The sequence below is a fragment of the Silene latifolia genome, chromosome Y, assembly GCF_048544455.1.
Source record: "Silene latifolia isolate original U9 population chromosome Y, ASM4854445v1, whole genome shotgun sequence".
Lineage (NCBI taxonomy): Eukaryota > Viridiplantae > Streptophyta > Magnoliopsida > Caryophyllales > Caryophyllaceae > Silene > Silene latifolia.
In genome coordinates this window covers 419,137,625-419,143,952 of record NC_133538.1, presented here as the reverse complement: position 1 = coordinate 419,143,952, position 6,328 = coordinate 419,137,625, and the positions used below count along the sequence as shown (strand labels likewise).

Sequence of the window (6,328 nt, the reverse complement as noted above, 5' to 3'; positions counted from 1 at the left end):
TGAGTAGCTAATTCTTTATATGTTAGGATTAGGGAATACATGGTAGGATTGTGACGATGTAGTGAATAGACTAGATAATTTACATGTGAGAATCTGTCCCCATATCAATTTAACTGTAACATCAATTTAGTTGAGTGCACGCTTCTGAATTACATTAATCTGGTTAACTTTACTCCTGGATCGGAAGATTGGAATAAATAGACCTGCTATGAACAGTCGATTACCCTAATGAGGACGTAAGTTAAGTTAGTGGAAATCTTTGATAGAAAGTGGACCGGAAGGACCTTTCCCTTATCCATCTCACAGTATATTGTCTAGGCTATTTGCAATTGAGTCGATAGACTACCATGGTGAACCGAAATCCTGGCATACCCTCTCTTATTTGATCACTCTTACCGTATTTTCTCATTTTTATTGCTCTTGCCTTATTTCTCTTTCCCTTAATTCTTCCGTAGTTTAGAAATCAAATTAAACCCCCCCCCCCCCCCCCATATTGTGACTTAAATAGACGGACCTTGTACAGATATCTTGCCTCCCTGTGGAGAATCAACCCTACTTATCGCTAGCTTCCGTTAGTATATTTAGGTTTATTTTTGGTACACAAACGACAGTATCAATAGCCAAGGTGTTGTTGATGTTGCTCAACACCTTGAAGAAGTAGTCGAAGGCGTGTTCATTGTCATTCTAAAGATATTCAATAGACCTTTGCACATTGTGTTCTTCATGGTGGTAACTTGAGTCAAGATGGTCACCAAAGCCTTGGTCTATAGCATTGCCAATATAGGGATTGACTAAACCATTGAATTTGTCATCCCATAGACCACATACTTCACTAGCTTGCTTCCCTATAGTTTCATGAGTTGATGGAAACAACTCCTCTTTCTTGTTATCATGGCCAATAAGGCCTTCTTCATTACTTGTCATGAGTGGTGGTGAGCTATTCAAGCTATCATTGTTGCAATTTCCTTGCTCCTTGGACGGAGCATCTTGAAGATTATCCACTTTCTTCTTCCATATGGGTGGTGATTCTTTACCCATAGCTTATTCTTTGCATTGAGATGCCAACTTCTTCCTATCACTTTCTCGGCTATAGTGATCAATCATGAAACATGGCTCATGTAAGCGGGGAGCTCTCATTGTCTTGTCAAGGTTAAAAGTGATTGTTTCATCTCACAGTTCAAGTGTGAGCTCTCCGTGTTTCACATCAATCACCGCTCCCGCGGTATATAAGAATGGTCTTCCTAAAATGATAGGAATGTTGGAATCTTCCTCCATGTCAACAATAACAAAGTCTACCGGGATGAAGAACTTGCCAATTCTTACGGGCACATCTTCCCATACCGCTAAAGGTGTCTTCGTTAATCGATCCACCATTTGAAGCGTGATACTAGTGCATTTGAGTTCTCCCATTCCTAGCCTTTTGCACACCGAGTGTGGCATGGCACTCACACTTGCCCCAAGGTCACATAAAGCTTTGTTGATGGTGCATGGAATAGAGAAACTTCCCGTATCTTTGAGTTTTGGAGGTGAACTCCCTTGTAGGATAGCACTACTCACCTTTGTGAACGCAATAGTCTCTAGCATCAGGATAGATTTCTTCTTTGTTAGAATATCTTTCATGTATTTCGCATAGGCCGGAACATGATTGGCTAATTCCGTAAATGGAATTGAGGCTTCTAAGTTCTTGACAATCTCCACGAACTTTCCAAGTTGTTCATCAAACTTAGGCTTAGCTTGGCGACTTGGGAATGGAAGTCTAATCACAATAGGCTCTTTCTCATTAGCCTTCTCTTCATTCTTCTTTTTTGAAACTTCTTGAATGGTGGTGGGTTCTTCTTCTTCCTTAGAGTTTTCAACTCTTTCCTTGTCACTAGAATTCACAACATCTTCATTAATTTGCTTCTTTGGCCCTTTATACCTTGTACCACTCCTCAAATGGATGGCACTCACCGACTCATGTCTTGGGGGATTACCTTGAGATGGGAATTGCCCGTTTTGTCTTTGAGAGCTAGAAGATGCTAATTGAGACATTTGGGTTTCCAACATCTTTGTGTGAGCTAGTATGTTGTTGATGGTGATATCTTTTGCTTGGCTATCTTTGGGCATTTGAGTGAAAAATTCTTGTTGATTCTTTTGCATTTGGAGGATCTCTTTTTGAATATCAAAGCCTTGGTCATTGGATTGATTGTAAGAGTGTTGATTTTGATAACCTTGGATTTAGTAAAAGGGTCTTTGAGCTTGGTTCCTCATTGGAGGTGGGGTGTATGTTGGTTGAGGGTTTTGAACATTTTGGCTTTTATATGAAAGATTGGGATGGAATTTGATATTCTCATTGTAATAGTTGGAATAAGGGGTGCCACACTTGTATGCTTGGAAAGCATTCACTTGTTCACTTATTCCCATACATTCACTTTGGTCATGTCCCAGAGTTCCACAACTCTCACATACTCCACTTGGAATTGAGGATGATGCCACCATAGCATTAACATGTTTCTTGGGTAATTTGGAGGCCTCTTCAAGTTTAGCCATGACCTTCTCAAACTTCAAATTAATGGTGTCAATGTTAGCACTTAATTGGGCACCCAATTGAGTAATGGAATCCACCTCATGCTTTCCTCATCTAGTAGCCTTCCGAGGTCTACTATATTGCGAGTTATGGACGGTCATTTCTTCAATTTTGTTCCATGTTTGATTGTCATCAACTTCGATAAACATACCATTGGATCCCATATTGAGAATGTTTCGGGAGTCTTCATATAGACCATTCCAAAATTGTTGTACAAGGAACCACTCGATAAGTCCATGGTGTGGACAAGAACGACAAGTGTCCTTGAATCTCTCCCATGCTTCGTACAAAGATTTCTCATCCCTTAGTTTGAACCCGGTGATTTGGGCTCTCAACATGTTAGTCTTTTCCGGAGGATAGAATTTCTTGTAGAAAGCAAGTGCCAATTTCTTCCAAGAATAAATACCAAGAGTAGCCTTGTCTAGGCTTTTCAACCATTGTTTCACGGTACCAATCAAAGAAAAAGGAAATAAGACCCATCGGATTTGGTCTTGAATAACTCCGGTTTGAGAAATCGCATCACAATAGTCACAAAAAGTCTCCATATGTGAGTGAGGGTCTTCACTAGGCATCCCCCCAAATTGACTTCTCTCAAATATTTGTATGAATGCAGATTTGGTAATGAAATTACCGGTTAAATGTTGTGGTGTAGGAGTACCATTTGGTAGGTTCTCCTCGGTTGGTACAGAATGTGATGAGAATTTAGGCATTGTGGGTTGATTTTTTGGTGGGTTTTTTATTGGGTTATCCTCTCCTTCTCTTGCAAAAGGGTTGGTAAACTCAATGTTATTTGGTTGAATGTCCACAATTTCTCCAATACCTCTTAAAGTACCTCTAGCAAGTTTTCTATTGTTGGTCAAAGTTCTTTCAATTTCAACATCAATAGGTAAAAGATTACCATGCGATCTCCTAGACATGCAAAATATCAAACAACTCGAAAAAAATTAGAACAACATTGAGGAGATTGACTTCCCCAAGGTAAAGAAAGACACAACTAAAAACAATTAATGAAAATCAAATCAAGTTAACACAGTCCCCGGCAACGGCGCCATTTTTGGTGTCGGTTATAACTCGTCGTCAAAAGTTACCTAACCAAAACAATATTTATAACTTCACAAACTACTCTTAGCAAAGAGTTAAGTAAAGGTCGGATCCCAAGGGATGGGTATTGATGTAGGATTTTCAATTGTAAGTGGTCATGTCTTAGGGTGTCACAATTTGGGTTGAGATAGGAGATCAACTAAACTAATCAACAATATAAAAGCAAGGTAATAAAAACAAGCAAGGTGATTAAAATGAGATGTAAACAACTGATTAAAAGCACTAGGGTGTCATGGGTTCATAGGGGATTCATTGGAGTTAATCATACAAACATGTTCTCTTCTAGATGAAAGCACTTATTGTTGTGATGGGATCGAGTTGGTGTATAAGCTTACAATCCCTAAGAAGGTTTGGGTCCTGGAGCCGAATCGATTAGATTGTACAACACCTATAAGTGGACTTAGTCCTTCCTATCCAACTATATCACTACTACAGATACCGGCTATAACAACGGTTAAAAACCGTTGTTATATTAAAAAGCCGTTGTTGATAAAGCGTCCGTTGTAGTAGGTTTTAACAACGGTTGGTTTTTCTAAGAAACCCGTTGTGAAAACTATTAACAACGGTTTAAAGTAGAAAAAACTGTTTTAGAAAGGGTGACTAAATTTTAGTGGGAAAGTTATAACAACGGTTAAAGTATAAAAAACCGTTGTTATAACTAAATACAACAGGTTTTTTTTAAATAACCGTTGTTGTTTATTTAAAAAAAAATTAATTAAATATTAGATGCATGCATTATTACCGCGACCCATTATAATTCCGATGCATGCATTATTACTGTCAATCCCTGCATATGAATGGACAATATATGGAATGAGAAGGGTTAGAGCATCAGCAATGGTAGAACCGAAATCGAGTTTGTTTTTCGCCACATAATCGCCACATCATTTTTTAACAAACCCAAACTATAAGAACAAATTTTAACAATGGTAGAACCCATTTATAATTCTTAAATAGGTCCCACCTAAAATAAAAACTAATTGAGTTATATATATATATATATATATATATATATATATATATATATATATATATATATATATATATATATATATATATATATATATATATAAATTAGAAGAAATTTGGCTAAAATATTGATTGAAATAATAGGGGGTCACCCCTGACACCATACATGTTAGTTTTTATCAAGCTAAAACAAGTGAGTGTAATACACTCATAAATGTGCTCCACTTGTGCATGACACTCTCTTGCTTTGTTACTTCCATTCATTTTTTCTTTTTTTTAATTCATTTTCTTCTTATATACAACGAACCCAGTTTGTCTGCACAAACCATTATGGACGAACTACTGTCAAACTCCATCCCACAATGATGAAGGTTCGTTCTTACATAAGAACTCTCGTTAAGAACCAACCATTGCTGATGCTCTAAGATTTGAAGCAGAGATATGATGGCACAACTTCCTAAACATATATTAATTAAAAAACAACTCAAAAGACACATTACTTAGTATAAATATATGCGTTATCTCAACCACCATTCCATTATCTCACTATATATCTCCAAGCCTTAACTGCTAAAACAAAATCCAAACCCTAAATCTTTCAAACAAACTCCAAACTTCATCAACAATGAATGATACCATCCGTAACTGTTACTATGATCGAGCACAACAGGGTTTCATCCGCCGGTTGCTGGACATCGAGGACAGGTACAGGAGCTGCCATGAGGACGCTCAGACCACACTCAAGGACGCCAAAAAAAAATGGCTTGACAGAGTAGCAGTTTGTTGCAGCTATATAACGATATAGCAACTGCTAAACGAAACCTCCAAATAGCTTAGGAGGAGATGATGGATATCATAGAAGAGAATGAGACTCTCTATGCATATCTAAGAATTGCATTTTTATCAATATAATTCGTTTTTTAATTTATGTATTTATATATATATATATATATATATATATATATATATATAAATTAAATTTATCATGCATTCCTCTATATCATCTTGCTTCTTCTTTGTTTTATTTTATTTAATTTGTTTTACAAGCTAATAAACGCAGAAAAACAACAGTGACAAAACTAATTAAGCGAATAATACTTAGAGAAAGAACATAATAATCGATAAAAACACATGCAAATGAAATAATTAGAGAAAGAAAATAATGACTGAGATTACAAAACCTAAATTAAATCATGCATATTTACCTGATAATTAGAGAAAGTAAGAGACGATGAAGCCAACAGTGACGGCGAGATGATAAAGCGAGATGAGGTAGAGAGAAAGAGACGATGATAAAGTGTGTTTGTGTTTGTGTTTGTGTTTATGTTTGTGTATGTTTGTGTTTGTGTTAGGTTTGTGTTTTGTGGTTGTAGTTGATCTGTGTTTGTGTAGTTTATAGTATGGAAAGTATTGACAACGGTTGTTAAACAAAAACCCGTTGTCATTACAGAATATATTAACAACGGGTCCATAGTAAACCGTTGTTAAAAAGTATTAACAACAGGTTTATAAATAACCGTTGTAATTACTTTTCACTAACTTTGCGCCCATTTTGCGCCAAATTATTAACAACGGTTGTGCATGTTTGACCCGTTGTTAAAACCTATAACAACGGTTATGGAACCATAAGCGTTGTAATTAATTTTAGTAAAATTCGCGCCATCCGTTCTACAACGTCTTATGGTGATTTTC

At 36.6% G+C, this 6,328-nt stretch overlaps 1 non-coding gene across 1 annotated transcript; it reads left to right on the top strand.

Annotated features, from left to right (window-relative positions):
• Positions 1-2,797: 2,797 nt before the first annotated feature.
• On the top strand, positions 2,798-2,904 carry LOC141636625 (small nucleolar RNA R71). Its single transcript, XR_012541229.1, has one exon. It is a non-coding gene; the product is annotated as a small nucleolar RNA R71 (small nucleolar RNA).
• The last annotated feature ends 3,424 nt before the right edge of the window (positions 2,905-6,328 follow it).